Below are 15,999 nucleotides of genomic sequence, written 5' to 3' on the forward strand. Positions count from 1 at the left end.
AACGACACCAAAAACAAAATTGTAGACCTGCACAAGGCAGGAAGCTATCTGATTGGTTGCTATGGGCAACTCAGCAACTTTTCCTCTGGACAGGTTTTGATAAATGTCACCCTAAATGTATAAACAAATCTATTACAGTATTTTACATTTATCCCAGAACATGTACACAGAAAATATGAAAATATTAATCTCACTTTATTTGGTAATGATGAGCAATTTAACCCCTTAAGGACCAAGGACGTACCGATATGTCCTGAGTCCTTTCCCTTTCTATAATGCAGGGCCACGACGTGGCTCCGCGTCATAGGGGGTCGGGCCCGGCCTCTAACAACGGCCGGGACCCGTGGCAGTGATTGCGATGCCACGCGCTATTAACTCTTTAGATGCGGCATTCAAAGTTAAACGCTGCGTCTAAAGTGAAAGTGAAACCATGCCGGTGAGCTCAGGGAGCTGTTCGGGATCACCTTGGCATCCCGAACAGCTGTTAGACACGAGGAGGGTCTCCTACCTTGCCTCCTGGTGTCCGATCGCCGAATGACTGCTCAGTGCCTGAGATCCAGGCATGAGCAGTCAAGCGGCAGAATCATCGATCACTGGTTTCCTATGATCAATGTAAAAGATCAGTGTGTGCAGTGTTATAGCTCCCTATGGGAGCTATAACACTGCAAAAAAAAGTGAAAAAAAAGTGAATAAAGATCATTTAACACCTCCCCTATTAAAAGTTTGAATTCCCCCCTTTTCCCATTAAAAAAAAAAAAAAACAGTGTAAATAAAAATAAAAATAAACATATTTGGTATTGCCGCGTGCGGAAATGTCCGAATTATAAAAATATATAATTCATTAAACCATACGGTCAATGGCGTACGCGCAAAAAAATTCCAAATTCTAAAATAGTGTATTTTTGGTCACTTTTTATATCATGAAAAAATTTATAAAAAGTGATCAACAAGTCCGATCAATACAAAAAGGTGACTGCTAAAAACTTCAGATCACAGCGCAAAAAATTTACCCTCATACAAGCCCCATAGGCAGTAAAATAAAAAAAGTTATAGGGGTCAGAAGATGACTATTTTAAACGTATAAATTTTCCTGAATGTAGTTATGATTTTTTTCAGAAGTACGACAAAATCAAACCTATATAAGTAGGGTATCATCTTAATCATATGGACCTACAGAATAAAGATAAGGTGTCATTTTTACCGAAAAATGTACTACGTAGAAACAGAATCCCCCAAAAGTTACAAAAAGGCGTTTTTTAAAAAAATTTTTGTCTCACAATGATTTTTTTTCTGTTTCGCGATAGATTTCTGGGTAAAATGACTGATGTCATTACAAAGTAAAATTGGTCGCGCAAAAAATAAGCCATCATATGGATTTTTAGGTGCAAAATTGAAAGGGTTATGATTTTTTAAAGGTAAGGAGGAAAAAACGAAAGTGCAAAAATGGAAAAACCCCTGGTCCTTAAGGGGTTAAAGAGGTTATGCAAGAATTTTTAAACTTCTTTAAAGGGGTAATCCACTGGAAAACATTTTTTTTTTTTATCAACTGGTGCCAGAAAGTTAAACATATTTGTAAATTACTTCTGTTTAAAAATCTTAATCCTTCCAGTCCCTATAAGCTGCTATATGCTCCACAGGAAGTTCTTTTCTTTTTGAATTTCCTTTCTGTCTGACTACAGTGCTCTCTGCTGACACCTCTGTCCATTTTAGGAACTGTCCAGAGCAGGATAGGTTTGCTACGGGGATTTGTTTCTACTCTGGACAGTTCCTAAAATGGACAGAGATGTCAGCAGAGAGCACTGTGGTCAGACAGAAAGGAAATTCAAAAAGAAAAGAACTTCCTGTTGAGAATATAGCAGCTGAAAAGTACTGGAAGCATTAAGATTTTTAACCCCTTGCGGACGGAGCCCATTTTGACCCTAAGGACAGGAGCATTTTTTTCAAATCTGAACTCTATCACTTTATGCATTAATAAATCGTGGATGCTTTTACTTATAAATTTGATTCCGAGATTGTTTTTTTGTGACATATTCTACTTTCCAAAATTTGATGAAAAAATTTTAAATGTTGTATTTTTTTTACTTTGAAACTCTCTGCTTATAAGGAACATGGACATCCCAAACAAATTATATATTTATTCACATATACAATATGTCTACTTTATATTTGCATCATAAAGTTGACATCTTTTTATTTTGAAAGACATCAGAGGGCTTCAAAGTTCAGCAACAATTTTCACATTTTTCACAAAATTTTCATAATCTGAATTTTTCAGGGACCAGTTCAGTTTTGAAGTGTATTTTAAGGCCTTCATATTAAAAATACCCCATAAATGACACCATTATAAAAACTGCGCCCCTCAAACTATTCAAAATGACATTCAGTAAGTGTGTTAACCCTTTAGGTGTTTCACAGAAATAGCAGCAAAGTGAAGGATGAAATTCAAAATCTTCATTTTTTTTACACTCGCATGTTCTTGTAGACCCATTTTTAGAATTTTTACATGGGGTAAAAGGAGAGAAATCCCCCCAAAATTTGTAACCTAATTTTTCTCGAGTAAGGAAATACCTCATATGTGTATGTGAAGTGCTCAGCGAGCACAGTAGAGGGCTCAGAAGGGAAGGAGCAACAATGGGATTTTGGAGAGTGAGTTTTTCTGAAATGGTTTTTGAGGGGCATGTCACATATATTAAACCCCTATGGTGCCAGAACAGCAAAAAAAAAACACAAGGCATTTTATTTTGAAAACTACACCCCTCAAGGCACGTGACAAGGGGTACAGTGAGCCTTAACACCCCACAGGTGTGTGACTACTTTTCGTTAAATTCGGATGTGTAAATGAAAAAAAAAATGTTCCACTAAAGTGCCGTTTCCCCCCCAAAATTTACCATTTTTACAAAGGGTACTGGGAGAAAATGGCCCCCAAAATTTGTAACCCCATCTCTTCTGAGTGTGGAAATACCCCATGTGTGGATGTAAAATGCTCTGCGGGCGAACTACAATGCTCAGAAGACAAGGAGTCACATTTGGCTTTTGGAAAGCAAATTTTGCTGAAATGGTTTTTGGGGGGCATGTCGCATTTAGGAAGCCCCTATGGTGCCAGAACAGCAAAAAAAAACACATGGCCACTATTTTGGAAACTACACCCCTCAAGGAATGTAACAAGGGGTACAGTGAGCCTTTACATCCCATAGGTGTTTAATGACTTTTTGTTAAAGTCAGATGTGTAAATGAAAAAAAAATGTTTTCACTATAAATGCTGTTTTTTCCCCAAATGTAAAATTTTTACAAGGGGTAATAGGAGAAAATGCGCCCCAAAAGTTGTAACCCGTTTTCTTCTGAGTATGGAAATACCCCATGTGTGGACGTCAATGGCTCTGCTGGCGCACTATAATGCTCAGAAGAGGAGGAGCGCCACTGAGCTTTTGGAGAGTGAATTTGTTTGGAATGGAAGTCAGGGGTCATGTGCGTTTAGAAAGCCACCCGTGGTGCTAGAACAGTGGACCACCCCCACATGTGACCCCATTTTGTAAACTACACCCCTCACAGAATTTAATAAGGGGTGCAGTGAGCATTTACACCCACTGGCGTTTGACAGATCTTTGGAACAGTGGGCTGTGCAAATGAAAATCAGACACCTGTGGGGTATTAATGTTCACTGCACCCCTTATTACATTCCGTGAGGGGTATAGTTTCCAAAATTGGGTCACATGGGGGGGTCCATTGTTCTGGCACTATGGGGGCTTTGTAAACACACGTGGCCTTAAATTCCGTACAAATTTTCTCTCCAAAATCCCAATGGCCGGAGAGCACTTTACATCCACATATGGGGTATGTTCTTACTTAGAAGAAATGGGGTTAAAAATTTTGGGGGAGCTTTTTTCCTATTTTCACTTGTGAAAATGAAAAATTTAGGGTAACACAAGCATTTTTGTGAAAAAAATTTGTTTTTCTTTATTTTCCCATTCAACTTTAATGAAAATTCGTCAAACACCTGTGGGGTGTTAAGGCTCACTATACCCCTTGTTACCTTCCGTGAGGAGTGCAGTTTCCAAAATGGGGTCACACGTGGGTATTTATTTCTTTGTGCTTATGTCAGAACCGCTGTAAAATCAGCCACCCCTGTGCAAATCACCAATTTAGGCCTCAAATGTACATAGTGGGCTCTCACTCCTGAGCCTTGTTGTGCGTCGGCAAAGCATTATACGTCCATATATGGGGTATTGTGTTACAAATTTTGGGGGTCTTTTTTTCCTTTTACCTCTTGTGAAAATAAAAAGTATGGGGCAACACCATATATATATATTTTTTTTTTCATTAACAGGCTGGTGTAGACCCGCATCTGCAGCTAACATAGAGGAGACTTGACCTCTGCCCCCATGCAGCACGCAGTACAGGCGCCGATGATGTCACTCATCAGCGCCTGTACTGTGGAGGGGAGAAGATGCGGGCCCCAGCTGCTGAGGAGATCGCTGCGTGGGATATCAGGTGAGCATCCTTTTTTTTTTTCTCAACTCTTCATATACCTATGGGAAGAGGGGGGTGTAACTCTGCATATACCTATGGGACGAGGGTGGTGTAACTCTGCATATACTTTGGGAAAGAGGGGGGTGTAACTGCATTTACCTATGGGAAAGAGGGGGGGTGTAACTCTGCCTATACCAATGGGGAAGAGGGGGGTAACTCTGCCTATACCAATGGGGAAGAGGGGGGGTTAACTCTACCTATACCGATAGGGGAAGAGGGGGGTGGTAACTCTGCCTATACCTATGGGAAAGGAGAGGGGGGGTAACTCTGCCTATACCTATGGGAAAAAAGGGGTTTAACTCTACCTATACCTATGGGGAACAGGGGGGTTAACTCTGCCTATACCTACTGGGAAAGGGGTGGGGGGGACTCTGCTGCCTATATCTAAGGAGAAAGGGGGGCTAACTCTGTTCCTATACCTATTGGGAAGGGGGTTTAACTCTGCTGCCTATACCTATGGGGAAGGGGGGTTAACTCTGCTGCCTATACCTACAGGGAAGGCGAGGTGTTAACTCTGCTGCCTTTACCTACATGAAAGGGGGGTTAACTCTGCTGCCTATACCTAAAGGGAAGGGGGGGCTACCCAAATTTATACATGGATGCCTACTTACCTACATACCCATCTACATAACTATATACATACCTGGCCTTCATACATGACTGCCTAAATACCTAGCTAGCCCCCTACCTACCTAACTTGTCACCTACCTACATATCTGGCTTCCTGATCTACCTACCTAGTTACCTATTTACCTGGCTACCTACCTACCTGCCCTTTTACTGTGCAGGACAACAAGGAGGGCATTATTACAGTATGTGGGCCTATAGATGGAAAGATTGTGTAGAGGAGGGGAGGGCACTGGAAAAATGCAGAGTCTAACATGTTTTTCCTGCAGATGTTAAGATATCCACATGGCAGTCTTATCCGGACGGAGAATAAAAGGAAAGAGGACGCCGTTGATCAGAAAAGACGTAATTGTGAGTCCCAAAATGTAACTGTAATCACTTTTATGGTACACACATCCTGTGTACAGCTGTTATCTACCGCCATATGGTCCTGTATGTAATCCCTTATATTGTATACAGATCCTGTATAGTGGTTTTATTCAGTACAGTATTATTACAGTATTATCCAGTTATTGTGTGGTGGTATATATTTACTCCTTGTATACCAGTATTATTGGTCATGGAAATTTACCTACGTTAGTGTTTCTTACATATATAAATTTTTTTATTGTATGTGGGATTTGGGTGGAATAGGGACGTGGCAGAAGATTGACAAGCGGCAGAGCCTAGCAGGGGCCCTTTCCTTTTTTTGGTCCGAGGTCCCCGAGTGTTGTCAGTCCGGCCCTGGGGGGAGGGGTGTAATTAAGGGGGGGGAGGTGTAATTAAAGGGGGGAAGGGAGGGGTGTAATTAAAGGGGGGTTGTAATTAAAGGGGGGTGCGGGTGGGGGGGAGGCCAAACAAAGGGTCCGCCCAAATGGGTGTCAAATGCTCTAGGTACGCCACTGGCGGGCATCCCATTCCAATCACCTCCCGGCAAGCTGCAGTGATCGGAAATACGGAGGGCATACAGGTACGCCCTCTGTCCTTAAGTACCGGGACGCGAGAGCGTATCCATATGCCCTCCGTCCCCAACAGGTTAAAAATAGAAGTAATTTACAAATCTGTTTCACTTTCTGGCACCAGTTGATTTAGAAATAAATGTTTTTCAGTGTAGTACCCCTTTAAGACTTTCCTCAAATGCTAAAAAGAATGGGCCACATGACAACACTGGACGTCAACACATTACAATATATCACACTATTAAACTGACCATACGTGAAATAGTTTAGTGCACTTCTGTAAAGGGGTTTATGCAAAATTAGTTTTCCTACAGAAATTCATTTACCAGGTGACATTGGTGAACATACAAAGCTGGTGCATAGAACTTATGTCTCTCTAACAATCACTAGTAAATGTAAGCTATCAAATTTATTAGATGAGTTTCCTATACTGTCTAATTTAAAAAGAGAAGAGAGAGCGCTCCATAGCGTAATACCGCAGGTTTAGGGTCCCCACATGTAATGGAAAATGTCCTTACCAAGTGCGGTTGTGTAAGCTCACACACAACAGTGATCAGAGTGAGTGAGAGGTAGATCCAGTCTGCAGCTTTCCCATCTGTCAGGCCCAAGGCCTGATTATGGAAACATACATGTGTTTTATAATTTTATCTGGGTATAAACTAAGACCTGGGGGGTGAGGGTCATTCAGACTGTGTTTTGTGTATTGCTTTTTATTGGGGGTCTGGCTGTTTGGTATCTCCTTTGAAGTCATGCACTCTGGTCCCATCATATAATCAAACAAATAAGGGGTCAGGAAGAGAGATGCCCAACCTGGTGGGATCTGAGGGGAGGGGGGGGAATGGAGTTTCCCTCCAAAGAAACAGATAAGACTTAAAATGCTGGACTCAACTGTTGTTCAAGGCTGTGGCAGAAGCTGACAAGACCATCCTAAGAACAGCTCTCTCATGGACTGCTATATCATCATGCTGTAAGAACTTCATCTTTTGTTTTCTGAACTTGCCTTGCTAAACTCTTTCCTATTTTTGTAACTGTATGTCATTTGTTTCTGTATTTTTATATAGTCAGCACTGTGATACCTTTTATCAAATTAAATGTTTAATTAATCAGCTCTGGTCTTTGATCTCTAAATATATGAGCTCACCTTTCTGAAGGCAGCTCTGGTGGAAACACGTTTATCTAAGGGTTAATTTGGTGACTTGCTTGGACTAGTAGTGGATACCCAAAGGTCTGGCGGCTTTAACCCTTGCACCATCACACTCTCTCTAATGTCTTGGCTGGACCGATAGGGTGTGATCGTGACAACTGGTGGCAGCGTCGGGATATATTTAGAGATTTTTAGTGCTTGCTGGATTTTACCTGTAAGGAAATCTTAGCACTAAAAAGAAATTGCATACATATTCTTGTGTGTAAATTCCAAAGACATGAGGCAATAAAATCTGCCCTGCTAAAAAGTTTTAATCTCCAGAGGCTTATCGGAAAAAGTTTCAGACTTTGCAACAAAGTGCCACAGAAAGCTGCACTGAACATGCAGGTCAGCTAAGGACTGCATTCAGGCAATGGACTGGGGGCCTACAAGTCACTACCTATGAGGCCCTGGAGGACTTGATGGTCCTGGATCAGTTTCTCCAAGCATGGAGCTTTTAAGCCAGAGAGTGGATATTGGACCGCAAGCCCAAGACAGGCATGGAAGCAGCAGAACTAGGAGATGACTTTGCCAACAACCGGGCGCCAGCAGCAAAGCGTGGATCTGCACAAGCTGGAGCAAGTACCTGAAGGGGAGCCACACAACCACAAAGCACCACCAAGTCAGCCGGGAAATTCTTCCCAAAAGCAACAGGAGCAACCATCATTCCCAAAAGCAACAGGAGCCACATTGGGTCAGGGGGACACCCCCCGATGTTACAGATGCAACAATATTGGGCACCTGAGTGCCACTTGCCCCAACAAGAAGAATTCTCCACCGGCAGCTGGAGGTCACACAGCCGTTCTTCTGGTGTCTGGAGCGGTGGAGAAAAGAGGGGATAACCTACAGAGTGTAACTGTGGGTGACCGGGTGACAGTGGGGTTACGAGATTCTGGAGCCTCATTTACCTTGGTGCGGCCTGAAGTGGTGGATACAGAGGACAGCATCCCTGGAAGAACCATCATGGCCTTAAAAGGAATTGGAGGTGTGCGGCCTGCTGTGCCCATGGCCCGTGTACATGGATTGGGGTAGAGGCAAAGGTTTGCGGGAGGTGGGGGTCTCTGAGGACATCCCTGTTAATGTTCTGCTGGGGAATGATTTGGGTCGGATGCTCTGTCATTGTGCTCCAGAGGACACTACCTGCACACCAGAAGGGCTAGGAGAGAGCCCTGTACATTCTGAGGTACTGTGCGAGACTTTGGGAGACACTGCGAAATGTGGTAACTGGGAGGGAGTGCAGGGGATTGATAATTGTTTACCTGTGACTTAACCAGTAATGTTTTCCAAAAGTGAAATGGGGTGTATTGTGAAATGTGGTAACTGGGAGGGAGTGCAGGGGATTGATAATTGTTTACCTGTGACTGAACCAGTAATGTTTTCCAAAAGTGAAATGGGGTGTATTGTAAGATGTGGTGACAATGCATTGCCAATGCCAAAACATAGTGGAGATGGGCTAGGGGGAGGGGTTGGTGTGCCCCTGGTGACATTTAAGGATGAGGGACCAGCAGTGAGTTATATGTCCCTATCCTGTGAGCCTAAGGAGGAGCAGGGAAGGAGTGATAGCCCTGTGTATGATGCCTGTAACATTGTTATGTCTGGAACTGAGGGAGAGGAAGGTGGAGATGCTAGTTCACCTGGGGGAAATGTGCTCTCTGATGCCCCAAGATGGGGGAAGGGAAATGAGCATTTTCGGGAAGCTCTGCGCAGTGCCCCTTCCCTTGAAGGGCTGAGACAACGTGCTGAGCATACAGATGTTGACACAGAGGGGCATCGGGTATATTGGGAAAATGATATCTTGTACTTGGAGTCCCTTTCCAAAGGCATGCTAGGGGCCCAGGAGGGAGAAAGGCCGTTAGTGGTTCCTAGGCAGTACAGGAAAGAGCTGCTGAGGTTGGTCCATGAGACCCCCCCTGGCAGGACATTTGGGAGTGGCCTATGCGGTCATAGAGAAGGAATGTCTAGCTGTGGTCTGGGCTTTGCAAAAATTACAGCCATACCTGTATGGGATTTTACTGATAACTGATCAGAACCCTCTACATTGGTTGGACAGAGTGTCCGGTAACAATGGCACTTTGAAACAAATGCTAAAAACATTTGTACAATCGGAGGGCAGAGACTGGGAAAAGTATTTACCCAATCTGTTATTTGCTTACAGGGACGTACCCCAAGAGCCTACAGGTTTCTCGCCCTTTGAGTTATTATATGGTCACAAAGTGCGGGGACCCCGAGATTTAGTTAGGGAAGAATGGGAATTGGGGCTACCTGCCCCTGAGACTTCTGTGGTGGAGTATGTTCTGAGATTCAGGGACAGGATGCAGACATTGACTGGGTTGGTACATGACAACCTCACAGCAGCCCAGTCCAGGCAGAATAAGTTACAGGCTGCCTGGGAGGGTCCCTTCCCCCATTTTGCAGTGCCTAGAACCCACCACATATGTAGTTGCCATTGATGAGAAAGGTAAGAGGCAGAGACAGTACCACATTAATATGGCATACTATGACCCTGAGGAGGTGGTACTCAGTGTTTGCAGTGCACCAGAGGAAGAGCTGGGTAGTGATCCCCTATTGGACCTAGTGGAGGAAGCTAAGAGCCTGGGATCCCTTCAGGATGTGGAGATCAATCCACAGCTCTTAGCTGCAAAGAAAAGGCAGCTAAATGAGGAAATATCCCCCTTCAGTGCCATCTTTGCCTGGGAATGCAGGGCCTGTGGTGTCAAGAAAAGAATTAGATGGTTAAGGGAGACAGATCTATCAGCCTTGAGAGGCGAGATCTCTATGTCTCCATCTTAAGGGGGAGGTGTCAGGCCCAAGGCCTGATTATGGAAACATACATGTGTTTTATAATTGTATCTGGGTATAAACTAAGACCTGGGGGGTGAGGGTCATTCAGACTGTGTGTTTTGTGTATTGCATTTTATTGGGGGTTTGGTATCTCCTTTGAAGTCATGCACTCTGGTCCCATCATAAAATCAAACAGATAAGGGGTCAGGAAGAGAGATGCCCCACCTGGTGGGATCTGAGGGGAGGGAGGGAATGGAGTTTCCCTCCAAAGAAGCAGAAAATACTTAAAATGTTGGACTCAACTGTTGTTCAAGGCTGTGGCAGAAGCTGACAAGACCACCCTAAGAACAGCACTCTCATGGGCTGCTATATCATCATGCTGTAAGAACTTCATCTTTTGTTTTCTGAACTTGCCTTGCTAAACTCTTTACTATTTTTGTAACTGTATGTAATTTGTTTCTGTATATATATATATATATATATATATATATATATATATATACAGTGACCCCCCGACTTATGATGGCCCCGACATATGATCATTTCAACATATGATGGCCTCTCAGAGCCCATCGTATGCTGAAGGCAGCCTCGACATATGATGCTGCTGTGTGTCGGGGCCATTGTACAAACAGCTATCTGACAGCGCTGACAACTTCAGCAACTGATAGTTGTTTAATGTGCCCCGTGTGCCCCGTTCTGCCTCCTGTTACTCACATGCTGTCCTGCTAACTCACACAGGCTTCCACTGTGAGCTCTGTGTAAGCCCCCCCCCCCCCAGTGCAGCCCTAGCCAATAGCCTGCAGCATCTTGCTGCAGGATCCAATGAGCTGCTGGCTGCCCTCCCCTTCCTTTCCTATAGAGCAGTAGTTGGCAGGATCTTAATGGAGGGCATTCTGTCCCCCCTGAAGGTATTTAAAGGACTGTACAGTACTGTATGTAATGTCACACATCACATACAATACATATACACACTATACACCCCATACATCAATGTTTCCCTATCAGTGTGCCTCCAGCTGTTGCAAAACTTTAACTCCCAGCATGCCCAGACAGTCAGTGGCTGTACATGCATGCTGGGAGTTGTAGTTGTGCAACAGCTGGAGGCACCCTGGTTTGTTAAACATTCCCCATACACTCCACATACAATGGTCATCCCAGAACCAATTAGCAGTTTTCCATAGAGATATGTATTCAACATACAATGGTTCCGAGGCCCCAGAACCAATTACCATTTTTACATAGACATATGTACTCGACATATGATGGTTTCAACATATGATGGTTCTCCTGGAACCAATTAATATCATATGTTGAGGGACCACTGTATATATATATATATATATATATATATATATATATATATATATACACATATAGCACTGTGATATCTTTTATCATATTAAATGTTTAATTAATCAGCTCTGGTCTTTGATCTCTAAATATGTGAGCTCACCTTTCTGAAGGCAGCTTGTGGAAACACGTTTATCTAAGGGTTAATTTGGTGACTTGCTGGGACTAGTAGTGGATACCCAGAGGTCTGGCGGCTTTAACCCTTGCACCATCACACTCTCTCTAATGTCTTGGCTGGACCGATAGGGTGTGATCGTGACACCATCCCAATAGGACAATAGCAGGAGGAGACTACTGAAAATGGTGGGATTCAGTGGCGCTGACCAGGAGCAGACACATCAGGTAGGTACGAAGGTAGCTTTATTAAAACAATGCAACGCGTTTCACCGAAGGTGCGGCTGTATATAAAGACCAACTACCCCTTTGTTTGTTATGTCTGATGAAGCAGCACCTGCGGTGAAACGTGTTGCATTGTTTTAATAAAGCTACCTTCGTACCAACCTGACGTGTCTGCTCCTGGTCAGCGCCACTGAATCCCACCATTTTCAGAAGTCTCCTCCTGCTATTATACTGTCTAATTGACAGTGGGATTCTGCGTATTGCTTTTAAGGTAGCAAAAGGCCACCTTACCTGTACGGTAAATGAACAAAATAAAAGGACCCATTGCCAGATACTTTTTCACAACTTTTTGTATTGGGGCGGAGAGAGGGGTTGGTCAGACACTTCAACTGCATGGGGCTCCAATGGCGGTCCTGGCTGTACAAGTTGCATATATAGTATGACCCTCCCTGCATAGGTAGTAATATAGAGTAATATATCCTGGCTCTACCTGACATGTATTTTTCTAGTGCAGTAGTGAAATATTTGCTAAGCTCATGGTATACTGACCATATGTCAGGTTTCCAGTAGTTGGAGACAATTATTTCTGCATACACAAAATAACGATAATTGTAAATTATCATCTTTTCCAGTCTGATTGTTAACACTTTATTACCATAACTTACAGATACATAGCACTGTGTTCATGTCTGTACCAGACATTATACTGTATTTATTATGTTGGCTGTTCTTTTTAAATGAAAATGTTCATGGGGCTGGGGCTTTAGGAGGACTTTAGGAGGGTGGTAAAGAGGGTAAGTGGAAGGCTCTGTATTTAAGAATAAGGCTAGGTTTCACACTACACTTTGGTTTACATTTAACGCATATGTTTTATACAGTTAAAAAGGAAAAAAGTTAACAGAAGCCAAAAACAGAGGCTCCTGTATATCTTTTTGCAGTACAAAATAGCATAGTTGACTAAGTTTTTGTAAACGGCAAGAACAAACATACTGTAACAGAAACGGTGAAATGAAGGCAAAAATGCAGTATAAACCCATTCTATAGCAGGATTCCCATTACGTTTTTTTTTTTCTACATTTCCATCTTAAACCTCCTGATGCACACTAAATGTGTCTGAAGGGTTGTAGTAGCCCGATGGATGCCCGAAAAGTTAGTTTTTCTTTATCTTGTCTCTGTCTGACAGGTATATGTCAATAAATGGCTAAAACAAGAATGGAATAGCATAGTAGACTATGCTATTTCATGAAACTGGTTCCTGCAAGAAATTTGGTGTCCCGGTACCGTATTGCATACCGTACCTAGTGTAGTAGAGGTCCCCAAAGTCAGAGTAACTACGTTCAGGTAGGGTTCCTCAGGTGGGACAACCAGAGTTGCCTCTCCTCAAGTCTAATTCTCTAATGATAATACATGTATATAATTAATAATTACATATATTTTATGATAATGCATAGTGCTTACCTTGTTTAGCATCGCAGGTCCTTCGGTCATTTGACCATGCTAATAACCTCTATGGTATGTTGGAGGACCTTTGGAGGTCCTTGGGTCATGTGTTACCCACAAGTCTTTGTAATGATTGACATCAGTTTGGACCAATTAGCACTAGTCCAGCCCCTGCTCATATAAGGGAGCTGCGTCCAATTATCACTCTCTTGGGTTGCTGCTGTCGTGGATGCCGGACTAACAGGACGGTTCTGTGCAACTTTCAAAGACACACTAGGCCTGAAAAACCTGCCGGCCTCAGCTGAACCAAAACCGTGAGTTCAAATCTAAATCCCCGCTAATGCTAGTGTGACTACTGGACCGCACCTAAATCCCATAAATCCAGTGGAACAGCGCAGAATACTAAAAGACTCTAAATGCTAAAGTCCCAACCTTTGTCAATCTCCAAGGAAATCAGTTCTGCTTAGAGACTGTTCTGTTATTGAAGCTTGCAGAAATTCTTCAGTAAAAGTTAATCCTGTTTCAGAAAACTTTCCAGTTGTGGACAATCTATTATTTTATACCTCCCTATAGCTCTTGGGAAGGGTGGCGGTAGGACAAGTGTTACTGAGGAGCCCTCAACCTGGCATCACAAATAGCAAGGGTTAACAAACACCCTTTAATTTCCGCACAGCTACGATCCCCATGCCCTACATCCCCCAGGCTATCGCATAGCTTTTTGGCGTCCCACGAACAGAATACGGATGTGTGCCTCCAGCTGTTGCCACCAAGTAAAGTGTACTCCCCCTGTATAAAAGACTGTACCCATGTGTTACGAAGCACCATATAATTGTACGAAAGATTGCGTATGGTGCCACGTGCAGTGAGCACACGCGAAAAGTAAGGGGGGAGACGAACATTTTATTGCTGCAGGAATGTGTAAAGTAAGGAGTGAATGTATGCTACGATTCTCTGGTCTGGTCAGCAGTGCAAGAGTTAACCCGCTGCCGGAAAAGCGCACAAAGAAAGCCCGCGCTGCACCACCATCAAGTAAGCGTATCACAGCCAAAGGATTAAAACAGTGCAAATTAGCATTCCGGTACGCCAAAAGCGTGTTCTGGGCACGCAGAGAGGTTCTGGTACTGTCAAGAGGCATTTTTGGAAGTGGCGGTACTGAGTACCGCCGCGTTCTGGCCCACTTAAAGCACTTGATGTCACACCGCTTATATAGGAAACAATTAACGGAAGTACTCAGGTCTACAATAAAATAGCTGCCTTACCTGCACACATAATAGCTGCACTGGGAGCCTGAGAAGTGTAGAGGACAGGAGGAAATAAATCCTGCAGCATGTATGCAGCACTAGTAGGGAAGGCATTAAGTAATGAGGAAAGCTACAGGAGTACCAGAGAAGCCCCTCAGAGAAGCAGTGATTGGCTATAGGCTGGTCATATAACTCCAATGTACATTCCATTCAAGGCATAGTGCAGATGTTTGGTAGATGGGTAGGAATGCTGCTCTGGGATGTCTGGGGCCAGTGGCGTCTCCAGCATTCATATTTAGGGAGGGCACATGGGCGGCCAGTGACAAAAGTGGGGGGGAAATTTTAAAACGTGTGTGTGCATGTGTATATATATATATATATATATATATATATAATTTTTTATATATATATATATATATATATCATAAATAAATACACACACACTGTGCAGAACATGTTTAATAAAAAAAAAAATGTTATTTAAAATCTTCATACATTCTTTTTGCATAATGATTTTTTTTTTCCGTTTGTGCCGTAGATTTTTGGGTAAAATGACTGATGTCACTACAAAGTAGAATTGGTGGTGCAAAAAATAAGCCATCATATGGATTTTTAGGTGCAAAATTGAAAAGGTTAGGATTTTTAAAAGGTGAGGAAAAAACTAAAGTGCAAAAAAGAAAAACGCTATGTCCTTAAAGAGTTGGACACTACCATCAACTTTGATAGTGGCATCTAAAGTGTTAATGTCAAACATCAGCCTGATTGGTGATGTCTGGCATTAGCTGAGGGTTCTAGCTATTGATTTATACAACACAGTGGGAGCAGGCACTGTGCATACACATACGCCTTGTGTCCTTAGGTCTCATTTACACGGATGGATCCCCAGCATATTTTACGCTGCGGATCCCCCAACAATGGACCCTACAGTGCTGCCTCCATCTGTGCCTGCTCATAACGGCAATCCTCCACTACGAGCAGACACACTTTGATGTGTATACTCGCACACATCGCGGCTGCTCTCGGCCTAGCTCAGAGAGCAGGAGCGGCCATGATGTGTACGAGTATACACATCAAAAGCGTGTTTGCTCGTTGTGGCGAATTGCCGTTATGAGCAGGCACAGATGGAGGCAGCACTGTAGGGTCCATTGTCGGGGGATCTGCAGTGTAAAATACACTGTGGATCCACCCCTGAATGAGCCCTTAGGGTACTTCACACATACAGGATCTGCTGTATATTTTCTGCAGCTGAATTTGCTACCTATTGAAGCTAATGGGTTGCAAAATCAGCTGCACAAAATATGCAGCAAAAATATGCAGCAGATCCTGTACATGTGAATGTACCCTTAAGGGGTTAATGATAAACTAGCAGTGTCTTCACATGTTGTCCTTCCAGAGGGGTCACTTTCCCTTCTCCAGTGTCCACAGGTCTCCAACAGGTCACATTACCAGAACAATTTATGGAAAAATAGCGGCAAAAATTTTGCCGTGATTTTTCCCAAAAATTGTTCTGATAATGTCACCTGTGGACACTGAAGGAGGGAAAGTGAAACCACTGGACTGCTACATGACC

The 15,999-nt window shown here is 43.2% G+C and overlaps 1 protein-coding gene across 1 annotated transcript in view; it reads left to right on the forward strand.

Moving 5' to 3' along the window:
* LOC130355875 (A.superbus venom factor 1-like) overlaps positions 1 to 15,999 on the forward strand; it is a 266,587-nt gene that overhangs the window by 119,907 nt on the left and 130,681 nt on the right. The gene's annotated exons all lie outside the window — the stretch shown is intronic.

The sequence above is a fragment of the Hyla sarda genome, chromosome 1 (genome assembly GCF_029499605.1).
Source record: "Hyla sarda isolate aHylSar1 chromosome 1, aHylSar1.hap1, whole genome shotgun sequence".
Taxonomy (NCBI): Eukaryota; Metazoa; Chordata; class Amphibia; order Anura; family Hylidae; genus Hyla; species Hyla sarda.